We start from the raw sequence: 14,695 nt of genomic DNA, 5'->3' as shown, positions 1-14,695 counted from the left end.
CCGCGGCATATTTGAAGCGAGAGCGCAGCAAGCTCTCCCATTGGCCCTGCGAAAGTGCTGCCGTCGGATTGGACCATTTTGAGCGTCAACGGTTCTCGGCAACGGAGTCTCAAGTGCTTCCGTTCGAGACTCCGAGTCAGTGTTGCCAATTTAGCTACTTTGTAGCTAGATTTAGCTACTTTTGGACTCAGCCAGCTACCAAGAAAGGTAGTTTAGCTAACCAGACCATCTTTATTGGAATGCTCCGTCGCTTCTGCGCATGCGCCAGCTGAAAGAAGTGAGGAGGATTAACTTGCCGGATGTGACGTAAAACTTGTTTTATGTTTTGTTTGTAAAATGTCTGCTGCTTCTCGTCGCCGTTTCTAGCGATAGGCCGACAGATGGTCGCCATGTGTCGCCGGCTCCGAGTCCGTGATCGCTCGCAAGCCGGACTTGACTGTGGCGATGGTGGCGGACGGGTTTCTTGGCATCGTAGTTTGAATATCGTAGCCGAGTGGCCGTGTGTGGCCGTGTTCCCAGGTGTTCCGTTCCACTTGTTATAACACTCCTTGAGCTTCTTCGGCCTCGCGTACTGCTGTTCGTAAAGCGGCATGCTGTGATATTCCCATGCGTTCAGTTACAGATAGCACCGTCTCCGACCTGTGGACTCTGCGACGCTAGTTCTGCAATGCGTGTCAGCCCGCCCTTGTCGATGATACATGCCTGCAGTATGTTGCAAGTAACTGGTGTATTCAGCATTCCATATACTTACTTGCATTTCTCGAAATTTATACGAGTCACTGCCTTTGGATCATCCGAAAGTACATATACAATCGGACTGAGGTGTACAGCGCAAGTTACGCAACACATGGGATGCGAAAAAACATGGAATCTCGCTGTCATTTTTATCGTTGTCCTCGACTTCGACACCACTATTTAGTAGCAGTCGTAAACTTTAATCACCTGGAAATACCAGTATAAAAAGGCCGGTTGGAGCCTGTAATTTGTACGAAATTGCCTCTCTATCCTGGATTTCAAGAGGTCGGTTAGTGTATCCGCAGGGCAATTGTTTTGCCATTTTCGTTGCCTTTATCGGATGTACAAACACGGAACTCGGTGTCCAATTGATGCAGGCAGCTTGGCACAGCTAATCTATTATGAAGCTCCGGTGCGGTAGCCAGCCCGGGACTAACCGGGAAATAGAACCTCAACCGGGAAGGCCAGCTATTCATCACAGCTCTCAAGCGACTTGCTGCCGGCCTACTGGACTAGTCATGCAACCGTGGAATCCAGGTATATCTTCAAGTAAACTTCTGTACTTATGAGTGCCAGGAGGTAGACCGCCCGCGTAAAGAAAAAATGCTCTCGACATCTCCCGACGCAGTCCTGCCTCTAGTTTTGCTCCTAAATTTAAAGGCTCGAAGCGTAAGCTGTGAAAGTCCTGGTATTTTTGCACAGTATTTATCTTCCAGCTGCTCTAGCTCTAGACAGTTCTTGTATCTAATTCCTGTATTTTTTTTATTTTATTTTTTTTTTTTTTTTGTCTCAGAAAACATCCCATGACGTCCTATTCGATCGATGTTATTTCTACCTGCCCTGTTGTGCTTATCATTGTAGACAAGCATGTAGACTAGTGTTAAAACAATAAATAAACAGTGCTGCGTTCGTGATTCCATCTTTGTCCAGTCATTGCCCTTGCGACTAGTTGCAGCATGCACCAAAAACAAAGTTTGCCAAGTAATTATTTCCTCTGCCTTAGGGAAAACAGGCCAGCTGTGAAAGCTGCAACAATATGGACTGATATCCCTTCATATTGTTTCACACAATCATGCTAATGATGTGTTGCATCTTCAAAGATCTAAGCAGTCTGCTTGTCAGCGCAAGACGGAACATTTATTGCGGACTGCATATTAGTTGTGTAGTGTCAAAATGCACACATGCATCTCGATTTCAGGTCATACAATACCCTCGGGTGGTCACAAAATACTCCATATGTCATGATAGCCAACTGCAGCTATGGGATAAAAAAGGTATATGGACATAAATCATTGCAAGAGTAACAAAACAGCGTAAATTTGCACTGTTAAAAATATTAAACACTACACAGCGAAAGTAGTTTTGCTAGAACCATTGCTGTGACTGACATGGCAAACAGTGCTTGTTGCCTTTAGTGATGTGTTGAGCACAAGGCCTGCATGGAGATTTTAATCCTGTCTGTTAGGTGGAGTTATGTCCTGTTTTTGTTGTGTTGTCATGCATGCAGGCCAAGGTAATGCCATATGGTCCTTGGTTCCAACGCTGCAATTCTGAAAAAGTGACTGCCAACACAGGTCCAATGTACACCGTCCTACTGCTGACCGTGTATATTCCTAAGTGATGTCCAAGTCTTGGGCAGACACTAATCGACGCAGCTCACAAAGCAACATTCCTGCCAAGGTGGTTGCTTACCATAAAAACCACATGCCATAGCTGCCATTCATGGCAGCCCAGAAGTAATGAAGTGCTGACGAAACATATTTCAGATGTTCAGTGAGTTTACACAAGAGGGAGTTGTTAATATGGTTAATTAGTCACCAGTGAAATTTACACTGTATTTATTTTGTTAAACAAAGCTCCTTTTGTGGAGTAAAACAAGCTAAAATTAGCCACAGGCACAAAGTAGGCAAATGGCAATACATATTGAAATACTTATTGTGAATTGTGTTCTATTGTCGGATTCCTTTGAAGGGACACTAAGGAGGATGGAAAGCAGTTTTCCTGTATTGCTAAGATACAGTGTTCTAATCTTAAAGAGACCACACGAGTCGCTTTGGGACATTAAACCCCACAAACCATTAAAGAGACCACTTAAAATGAAAGCAGAGGTCTTAAAAGGATGGAAAGACCAAGAAACAGAACAAAGATGCTGCCATTACCGGCCAATTTTGCAAGTAAAATGCATGCTTCCACACAGAAGTTTTGGTGCAGATTACTGCAAGATATATTGTGTCGTGAGCCACTCTAATGTGGCAGTGACACGTCCTTTTCAGCAAGGTCATCATGAATCGACTCATGGGAAGGCTTCCAATTTAAATTTTCTCACCAATAAATACTATATGCCACAATTGCTGCCGGACAACACAGCCATAATGAGAGAAATAATCAAATATTTACTGAGACCAATGACTCAATGGAGTTGTCCTCAGTGTCACTTTAAAAGGGTGAACTGAAGCATTCAAGCAAAGTATGCACTGATGCATGTGAGAAAATATTCTGAGGTAACACAATCTTTGCTCCAACAGAAGACTGGCAACTTCACCACAAAGAGGGAAAACAGCTGCCTAGGTACACTGGTACAGCACATACAGGAATCGCAATAATTAGCAGACATGCATTGCAATTCACAGAATGTCACGAAATGTGGTCGCTAGGTTAAATGTAATAGCATTAAATGTGCAAGCATATTTGCAGATTGTCGAGATTTATGTTGCTTCAATTATTTATTTCATATATACGGCAACACCTTTGGTCAACAAAAAAAAGGGCGTGTAGGTGCCAGGAAAGGGGTCAGATTAGATGTGCTAGGTTTTTCTCCTGGAGGAGCAAGGAGAGAATCATTCTCCTGTAACCAGTTGACGGTGGATTCATCCAAATGTGAAGGTCCGATGTTCGACGACCCAAAAGTTACCTAAACGGGCATCTCTGCCAGCCGTTGACCAGAGCATATGCAACAGAGGTGGTCATGTGTAGCCTAAGCACACGGACATCTGCACGAAAGAAGGAAAAAAAAAAAGAGCTCACATTTTGGGTATCGCATCAAAAATATGTGTAAGCCCACACAGCAACCGAAAATGACATACGACGCATGAATATGTCAGCGCAACTTAACAGTGTTGGCCGTTTATGTCATATCGTAATTATGGTGCAGTGAGGCTTGCTGATGAATTAAACAGGATCTGCTCATCACAAACCTCTCAGCAGCACCTTCCCACAATCAGTGTCCTGACCTTTCAATAAGACAGCTTTCTCCTCCTCGCATTGCTAGAATGCATCAGAACGTTCTTGCTCACAGCATATAAATATGATCAATATGATAAAGCTCACCATGAATGTCATTACGGTTTCTTCCCCTCCCCCCTTATCATCTGCCTGTACTGTATGCACAGCTCTCTTGACCTATCCACATCCAAATGAGAACAACTTAAGGGAATAGTGAGGGCAAAATGAACTTGGTCTATACCAATAAATTACTGTGTTCTAATAATGAAACACAGGCTTTTTCTATGGTAAAAGTTTTATAGATTACAAAAGTATGGAAACTAAAATACAGCTAAGCCACCAATGGCCACTTTTGTAAGTAAACCGCGGTGACGTTACTTAATGTTTACTCCGGCAGATCTCCAATGCACGACTACACAGCCGTTCACTACTGATTGATGATAAGTGTGTTTTGCAGCATGAGCTGCATCTCGTAAGGATTAAGGGGACTCTCCTGGAGAAATTTGTGATGGCTACATGACATTTTCTGAATTGTGACCATGTGGTGTGTGCATGTACAACAGTATGGTGCATGCGCAGAAATAAAAATTGCCTGCAAGCAAATTTCTGGTCTGAAGCCCTGAGGCACTAAAGCCACTCTCTTGTCGTCAGAGTGTGACGCCACGCACCATGTGATGGGTGCATAATAAAAAGCATATAAATGGCACACGGCTACGAATGTAATTTGAACCCATGGCAAGCTATACAGGTCAGATTCTCTGGGCGCTGCATTAAACAACTTCACCTAGCTTCACCTATAGCTTCACAACTTCACCTATAGCTTCACCTTGACATTGCACGCATTATACAGCCACTTTCTCATGCTGCACATCACTGTCTTCATCAACTTCCACTTGTGCACAGTTTAGTCACAAAGCAAGACCATGCAGACAGAAAACATTTCAACATGTGGTTACTGAAAAAAAAAAAAAAATCGTCTAATGCTCATTTCATATGCCTTAGGGAAACCCTCCAAGGTTAAGCAGACTTGCAATAAAAAGTGATTACTCATTGCCATCCAACCGATGGCAGCCCTATTGCTACAAGAAAAGATATGCAGCTTTTTCAACCAAAGAGGTTTTGATAAAGCTGCATAGCTTTCCTTTGCAGCCTTATCGCTGTGCTTTGGTGGATGCTTATGAGTAATTACTCCCTTATTCTACTAGTCTTGTAGGTCAGAGGGGAAGGGGTAGTTTGGTAACGCTGGGGGCTTCCATCGGCCGAGTCCGTAACTCTGTCTTCTTGGGCAGCCATGCTGTGCTACAGGCCACAACAATTTTTCAGACTGTTCTACGCCATTTCTGTGAGAGCAAAGCTTACTGCCTTCTTGTCGTTGTTTTATTCGTGCTGCGAATGGGTTTTACTCTACAAGTAGTTCTTTTGGTCATGACACCACAGGTGCAAATCAGATGTTGCATTTTGATTGTTTTCGGAGTAATAAATGCACCTCTTGCTGCCAAAAAAATATCAACCTACCTGGAAGAATCCACATAACGATTTTTTTTAGATGAGTAGGATGAAGCTGACTGCAGCGTCCCTTTAGGGAAGCAGCAGTGCAAAACTTAAATAACTGGAAGGATGTAAAAGCTGAGAAGCTATTCTATATCTAATCGATAACTTAGACAAAAAAATTGAGTTGCTGCACATTAGTCCCACAGGCATCTGTACTTCGGTGAACCTCCGAAGTTTACTACTTTCTTTCTTTTTTTTTTTTTTTTTTTTTTTTTTACATACTGCCCATCGAAATTTCTCAGGTGTGTACAGCCCAGCCAAGGAACTGAGTGAAGGCATTCCTTTCATTACAATTTCTCAAGAAATGCAACTGTGGGTGTGTTTTCTCTAATTCTGCCTGCTTTCTTACTAAACATATGAAATTTCTAATAGTACTTAGCCGTACAACAAGGGGAAGTTTGCTGCTGGAGAAGAGTAAAAATACTGGCATATTTCTGTAGATCTTTCCCTGTGATGACAATAGTAACAGAATATCTGTTTTGCAGGAATTTATATTTTCTCTAAGCTGGGGATGGTGGCGGCATTGCTATGGGGAAAATATTTTTCTTAGCTGTGGTAGATATGACCAGCCTTATTTAACTAATAGCTATATTTAAATTAGTAACTGAGTGCTTTAAACTATAGCTGTAATGAAACATTATTCGTCTTATTTAAATCACCTTCAGGGGCTCCCCCACGCACTAACATTAGAGGAGAGGAGAGGTGTCAAAACCTGGGAATTCACGAAGTGCTTGCAAGAGTATGGACGGAGGTCTGGTTCCACCTGGAGCGGGCATGTCGCCTCTTTAGCGAGCAGTTCTCAGAGCTGTGGTGTCGGCCGCCTGTTATTTCTTTTTTTATTTTTATTTTATTTTAAATATCTAGGTTTGGGGGTGTGACATGGATGGTATAAGTAGGATAGAACTTAAAGAAAACAGCAGTTGCTAACAATGACCAATGAATGTTTCCCGGCATGTGTTTTACTCCACTGAACGGTAAACAGTCAGTTTTTGATGTGTAAGTACACCAAACAAGCAAGAAGCATTGATGGTATTCTTCAGCTGGAGACTATTTTCTGTGACGAAGAAATTGTGCATGGCAGTTACTGCAGACTTAAGTTGTATCCGAGACTATAGAGGGGAAGCAGTTGTTATATTTATTTTTGTTGATGTGTCGCATAGGACAAGCAATATTTATGACTCCGACATTGATGAGAAATTGCAAATGAACACTTTACACAAGGGCAGAGGTCGTACTTATGAAAAAAAAAAAAAGAAACTAAAGAACAAGGACTACATAAAATGTGTTGAGAAACTATATGCCATTTCAGGTTACTAGCAAACCTAAGAATGCTGCAAAACATGTGCACCTTTGCACCATCATATAACAGATCAACATAAAGCTATACACGTGCAGCCTTTTATGCAATGCACACAGAAATTCCCAGTGCTCCTGCTGCTATTGGAATAAACGGTAGAATTTCACCCCTGGTGGGCACTTCACGCAGGTGCATTGAGCATCCAATGATGCAATATTGTATGCATGACATTGCGAAATCCTTACAACTGCAAACATACTGCCTAATGCCGCCGTGAAACAGCAAGGCATAGGCTTCCACTGGGGATCACATAGCGTCGCTTCCATCTTGTGGCATGATAGTTATACTTGCACCGTGGCTCTGTCGCTTTGAAGTTAGGATTGTTATTGTATTCGCCATACTCTCTTTCATGAGGAAGTCATAGTTTCTTCCACCATAAGCCAGCTAAAGACAATGTATCCCTTTGCATACATGCTCGTCTCCCAGCGCTATTAATAAAATTCTCAGTAGTGTGCAAAAAAAAACAAAACAAAATATCTTAGAAAAACAAGGGGGCTGTACATACCCCTTAGGTTGTGTGTTGGGCATCACTGCATCACTGACCTTCATTTTAATGGTGGGCTCGTTACTGCCCGCTATCTAGGCAGCGGGCAGTTACATCATCTTTTACTGTCAAGTTTCAAAGATATTCAAAGCAACATTCCTATTTCGAAAATTTACATTTTAAAATGTCCTGCCGTGTTTCTTACCCCTAAAGCTAGGTATACTTTTTTTATCTGGACGCGGAGTGTTCGACTGCCACAAAGAAAATATAGTTGAAAAAAGTCAGCAGACTGTCCTTCAGATGTGAAGCATTTGCTACATTGTACAGAAAATGCTTTGGACTTCTGCACACTATGCCATTTCATACACAACATGCAATGCTGCCAAAGGCAGTATGCCTGAGTACCGACTGCATTCGTGCCTGAGAAACAGTTTGTCCTACATCCAAGTCCAAAGTGCAGACATGGATCGTCCAACTGAGCTATGGAGACATCTATCTTAACACTGAGCGTATTCATCAGTGCCACCCTTGACTACACCAACGGATGCAGAATTACCAGCATTACCGTATCTGTCATGTGGAATGTGATGAAACAGTGAAGCAGTGTGAGAACCTCCTTATAGTGCCAATGGCATCAAGACTACCAGAACAGAAGCTGTCATTAAGTTACTGGCCAGACAACAGAAAGGAAATCAGCAGCTCTTTATGTAGCCAACAGCCACTGTGACTAAACAATGTTGAGGAGAATGTTTTCTCTTCTTAGTTCGTAGTTCTGGTAAGTGGAGAATGAGGTGTGCATTTTTTTTTTTTTTACCAGACAGACTATTTGAGAGAAAATAAAACAATCCTACTCACTGAAAATGAGGTTCAGTCATTTATTCGTCTTAATAAGCTTTGGCGGGTCGCGATGGTTCGGTACATACATCCCCACTAACTGCTCAGATGCTTTAAACTGAAGGAGGAGTCAAGAAAATGTGCAATAAGGAACTGTGGCATCAAAGTTACACAGGCCTACGCGAATGGTATATAACAACACGAGCCCTTTCAAAGCAGTTATTTTCATAGCTGCAGATAAATCAGGTCATAAATGTACGGCACTGCAATGTTCTAAAAGGTGATAGAATTGTTATTTTGAATCTATGGAGCAATGACCTGTAGTAGATGATTTTGGTGCACGAAATGCTGTTTTAAATACAATAAAGGTTATACACATATATTTCATGCAGAACTTTACAACGAACAAAACATTTTAGAAATCTTGCAAACAAGGTCCAGCCATATGTATACATTGAGCATTATCGGCAGGTGGCCAGCTTCCACGATACACACGTCTTAGGATCCGGGATTTAGAACTGACATGAACAGTCGTTCCTTCAGGAAGAACGTTAGTCAAGTAGTGAGTAACGTTCTTCCTGAAGGAACACCAACCGGAACGACGCCCCTTTTTATACTGGTATTTCGAGGTGATTAAAGTTTACCACTGCTACTAAATAGTGGTGTCGAAGTCGAGGACAACGATAAAAATGACAGCGAGATTCCATTCGACTACGCACTCGACCGGAGACGAGTTTGTCGCATCCCATGTGTTGCGCTACTTGCGCTGTACACCTTACTTCCGGATGATCCAAAGGCAGTGACTCTCGTAAATTTCGGGAAATGCAAGTAAATACTTGACTTGCGACATACTGCAGGCATGTTCCATCGACAAGAGCGGGCTGACACGCATTGCAGAACTAGCGTCGCAGAGTCCACAGGTCGGAGATGGTGTAATCTGTAACTAAGAGAACGCATGGGAATATCACAGCATGCTGCTTGACGAACAGCAGTACGCGAGGCCGAAGCTCAAGGAGTATTATAACAAGTGGAAAGGAACACGTACGGCCACACGGCTACGATATTCAAACTACAATGCCAAGAAACCCGTCCGCCACCATCGCCACAGCCATGTCCGGCTTGCGAGCGATCACGGAGCCGGCGACACTGGCGACCAGCTATCGACCTATCGCTTGAAACGGCGACGAGAAGCAGCAGACATTTTACAAACAAAACAAAACAAGGCTACGTCACATCCGGCAAGTTATTCCTCCTCACTTCTTTCAGCTGGCGCATGCGCAGAAGCGACGGAGCATTCCAATAAAGAAGGTCTGGTGTTTAGCTACGAGTAGCTGTTTTAGCTCCTTTATTCAAAATCTAGCTACAAATCTAGCTATTTTGGTGAAATCTAGCTTAAATTTGGCTACGTTTCGGAAAATTACTATTCTGGCTCGAAAAATCTTTCCACAGACGCTCTACACATAATGAAACTGACGTCAGGCATATAGCGCCATCTTGTAGTTTTTAAAGAAGACGCAAACCAGACAAACTTGCGAGTACTTGCGAGAAAGAAGGAAACACTTGAAAAGAGAGAGGAGGATGCAATACAATGCGGCAGCTTAAGGGTGTTGGTATGCCGTATGCCTCGCCTCTGCCTCCATGGAGCTGGAAAAAGAAAAAAAAATAGCTCACAAAGCAGAGAGGCGAAGCGATGCGGCCATGCGACTGATGCGGTGGCACAGCTCCTGACGGGTGGCGCCTATCGAGCAGCGCTGGGGTTCCGATAAGCATCGAAGTCGTGCTCGCGGTACACTATTGTGCATGTGTGTACGCATTCCTATTACTTAAACTATTAAGGCTGGAATCAACTGTCAGATTCGACTCTCTTTGCGGATCATGCGCGGTCATCGCCGAGGAGATGAAAAGGCCAAGAGGCCCACCGGTCAGAGTTACGCCGAGTAGTGGACTGAAGATATCGTCCTTCTACCATGTATCGTCTGGACAGTCATTAAACCTTTCATAACTGTCCGTTCATAGGCCTCTTTGTACGCGCAAAAAGTAGATAAAAGTTCATTTTTTACATGTTTACAGAGCAGTGATGCATTCGCAGCTCGTCTTTTCTTAGCGCGCAAGTCTTAACACTTTGCAAAAACGTCTGCCTAAATTATCGGAATCGAAACCTGAGCACATTTATCATTCGTTATTTAGCACTTGTCACAAGCTTCAAGCTTGTCATGCGTAGTCGCGTTCAGGAAACCATGTCGACCATGTCTTGATAGCTGCGTTTAATTTTTACAATAATACTGCTGCCAATAAATGCGTTATATATCAAAAATATAAAGTAAAAATTCTTGGGAAAAAAATTAGCTACTTTTAGCTCCTTGCTAGATTTTCTAGCTACTTTTAGCTACTTTCACGCTGCCATTTAGCTACTTTTGCTCACCGACATTTGGCAACACTGCTCCGAGGCGTCTTGGGGAAGCCATCGCGGAGATGTTTTTTGAAGGCTCCCCGCTGGTCCGGTTTTCAGGACAGAGAAAACTGCGTGTCAAGTGTCAAGTGTGTCGAGTTCGCACTGTGAGGATGATGAAGATTGCATCATTGCGTGTCGATCTGTGCTAGCATAAGCCTTTCTCCGTGAGAGTCATTGTCATCAGCGGCTTGTGGGGAGCTTAGGCCTAGCCGGGTGTAGGGGCACCTCCGAGGGCAGCGCACATCCCGACCGACCATCCAGCGCCTCACCAATCAAAGCCTTCGATCCGATGCGATAGTACTGTAAAAAGTTTGTTTTTTTTTTTTTTTTTTTTTAGGAGAGAGAAAGAGCTGGTGTAGTTCGACATGACGGGCAAAGGAGGCAAGAACAGAAAAATGAAAGCAGAAAACCCAGAAGTGAAGTGCGAGTCCTGTGGCAGGTGGGTTTTCCTAGATGAAACCCCGTTTGAGGACCTGGCCGCTGCGGCAGAGGGGGGACCCTTCACCTGTGCTATCTGCGTCCGCATGGCTGCGCTGGATACCCGGGTGGAGGCAGGCACCATGGTCAGAGAAGATGCCACCATGCGAGGAGCGCAAGGGACGGAGGAGTGGAGTCTGGCAATAAGCAATCTGACCGCCCGGCTCGAGGTGGAGACGGCAGCATGGAAGAGAGAGCGGGAGAACCTGGAGCACGAACTGCAGGCAGAGCGACATCAGCGAGAGGCCTTGCAGGAAGAAGTTGCCTTCCTAAGGAGTAAAGTCCTGGGCCAGCGATCAGCACCCAGGATCGACCGGGCACCAGGTATTGGAGAGAATGGCGCGGAGGATGAGGCCAAAGATAGGCCAGTCCACACTGACGGTGCGGAGTCGAGTGAGGCGCTAAGCCAAGTACCAGATGGAGAGGCGCAGATCGAGCAGATCGACCAGTCCACAGGGGATCAAGGTTGGCAACTGAAAATAAGCAAGAAGCAACGGAAAAAACAGCAGGCAATGAGGGCAGCCGAGGAGACCCCGTCCTCAGTGGATCACAGTCCGCCGCAGGCAGCCGAGACCAGTGCTCTGTGGAAGGATCGCCAGGCGTTTGTGTTTGGGGATGAGAATGCAGGCAAGATAAAGCGCACAGTGCTCCGAGAGACTGGGTGGAATAAGCGGGTGCAGTTCCGCACACAGAAAGAAGCGACGCTCATGGATACGATCGAAGTGGTGGAGAAAGAGGCAGAAGTGTGGAAGGCCTCGGAGGCCTTAGTGATAATCCATGCAGGCCTCAGGAACGTTGCAGACGACTCCACGAAGAGGGAGGCAGTGACCCAGAAGTTGAAGCATGCTCTCTCAGCATGGCAGGAGAGAGCGAAGTCGCACCGCTTCCTGATTTATGGAGTGCCAGAGGGGCCAGATGATCAGGATCGTAAACAGAGTACTTGCAGGGCTTGGAATGAAGGAGTCCGGCAGGCCTGCTCAGAAGTGCGATCCAAGTGCGAGTTTATTAACCCCTCAAGGCTGCTTCAAGGGCGACTCCATGGCCCCAGCTATGGAGCCAAGGGGGCCGAAGAGTTGGGGCAGCGATTAGGGCGACGATTGTGTGCTTTTTTAGGATTGCGCCCCCGCAAAAGAAGGATGAGACTGAACCCAGCAGCACCAATCATAGAGGCTCTGGGCCAGGCAATCATGCAGATGGTGGGTTTTCAGCAGCGAACAGAACGGTCCGCAGGCAAGGGCGCCGCAGGGGTCGTCGCCGGCAACAGTGCGAGTCGCAAGACCCAAGCAAGGGGTCATACGGGACCCATCAGTCCCCAGTGACCGTATGCTTCCTGAACATGCAGGGGGGTCGCAAGGAGCAGAAGTGGGGAGAGCTCCAGGAACAAATGCGCCACCTGGAAATATCAGCATTTGCAGTGGTGGAGACGCACCTCAGAGAAGAAGAAACCCCCCCGCATGACCCACGTTTTGTGTGGGAGGGTTGCAACCGAGCCAGGCACGAAAGACAAGGAGGAGGAATTGGGTGTTTGTGGGGCGCGACTCAGCAATGGGTGCGGGTGCGACCGCACTGTAGCGAGCACATGTGGATGACAGGTCGTTTATTGGGTCAACCTGTGGCACTAGCGGTTGTGTACCTATGGACTGGTAACCAAACAGCAAAGAACACTGAAGTGTGTAGTTGCTTGGCTGCAGATGTGGAATTCTTCGCTCAAAACCACGAGGTGTTGATGGTGGGTGATTTTAATGCTCACCTGGAGGATTTGGATGGTCGCACTGATACAAGTGGGCGGCTCTTACAGGAGCTGGCACAACAGGGTCACCTTGTCATAGTGAACCTTTCACAGAAGTGTGAGGGTACGGTGACATGGGCAGTACGGGACCGGCAGTCGTGTATAGACTACTGTCTCATGACAGAGGGCCTGTATGCCAAGTTAGAAAAGATGATCATTGAGGAGGATGGCACAGGGAACCTTGCCAGTGACCACAATAGGTTGCGGTTGGTCTTTGGCCGAGGCAAGAAGCGAAAGACCATGCAACAAAGCAGCACAAAACGGCCCAGTGTTCAAGAACTACAGGAACTGGCGGACGACCTGGAGAAGAAAGTACACCTCATGGGCTCTTACACTGCATTCGTAGAAGAGTGCATGGGGATGCTCAGAAAGTGCCCAGGTAAGAGAAGAAAGCACAGTGCAAAGCCATGGTGGGATGCAGAAGTGGCAGCAGCTATTAGACGCAGACGGGAAGCATGCAGGCTCCACAGGCAGACCATCAGAGATGGGGAGAGGAAGGATGTGGCACAGGCTTGGGAGTCTTATCGAGAATTGAAGCAAGAAGCTGCGAAACTGGTCCAACAGAAGATACGAAGGATCAATACACAGTTCATGCGCATGTTGAAAGAGGCTGGTAAGCAGGCACCTCAACGGTTTTGGCAATATGTCCAAAGGGGCCAAAAGAACACCACCCAGCTGACACTACGGAGAGCCTCGGATGCAGAGGAACTGCACGGAGACAACTGCATTCCTTTGTTGGAGGAATGGCTGCAGACCCCCCTACAGACACAGGGCATGGCAACTCCCACTGAACACGATCAGTGTCCTCTGTTCAAGGGCACACTGGCAGACACAGGAGAGGCTGGGCTCCGTCAAGTCCCAACGGATAAGGAGAAGGAGCGAGCCATGAAGAGGGTAGCTGCGGGAACAGCCACAGGATGTGACGGGATGCCCATGAGCTTGGTGAAGGCTTTTGGACCTCTGGTCCAGGCTCGCTTATGGGACCTGCTGGAACTGGTGATGACGGACGCAGACATTCCAGATGACTGGAAGACCGTGAAGGTGAAACCGCTATACAAGGGTGCGGGGGACAGGAGGGATCTGGCTAACTACAGACCCATCGCTGTCACCCCAGTACTGTACAGGGTAGCAATGCAGGTCATTAAAGCCAGGCTCCAGAGGTGGGCAGAGAAGCAAGGAGTCCTAGGCGAGCTGCAAATGGGTTTCCGCCCCGGTCGCCGGATAGAGGACAATCTATTCGTCCTCACACAGTGTATAGAAATGGCTACGAAGTACAGTTCACCCCTTTATGTGGCATTTCTGGACATAGCGAAGGCGTATGACTGTGTGAAATGGGACCTTCTGTGGACCATGCTGCAGGAAATGGGGCTGGATGCGCAAGACATTGAACTCCTTCAGGCCTTTTATGCAGCTCCATCAGCAGTGGTGGAGTGGAACAATGTGGTGACGGCGCCCATGGAGATGCACCAAGGCCTGCGGCAAGGATGCCCGCTCTCCCCACTGCTGTTCATGCTGTATGTGAGTGGGGTGACACAGAAGCTGGCAGAGTCGGGATGTGGCTACACTTTGGAGCACAGCGAGGAAGCAGCGCTGGTAGTTCACCGGATCCCTGCTTTAATATACGCTGACGATTTTGCACTGTTGGCAAGATCACCCGAGGAGCTGCAGCGGTTGCTGGACATCTGCGGTGTGGAGATGAGACGGCTGGGTCTGCGTTTTAGCGCAACCAAGTGTGTGGCGATGGTGTGGGGACCTCACAACCATCAACCTGATCGAGTGTGGGATCTCCAGGGC

Source organism: Amblyomma maculatum, chromosome 4, assembly GCF_055883805.1.
Source record: "Amblyomma maculatum isolate TAMU_Amacu chromosome 4, ASM5588380v1, whole genome shotgun sequence".
Taxonomy (NCBI): domain Eukaryota; kingdom Metazoa; phylum Arthropoda; class Arachnida; order Ixodida; family Ixodidae; genus Amblyomma; species Amblyomma maculatum.
Note: the sequence above shows the minus strand (reverse complement) of the source record.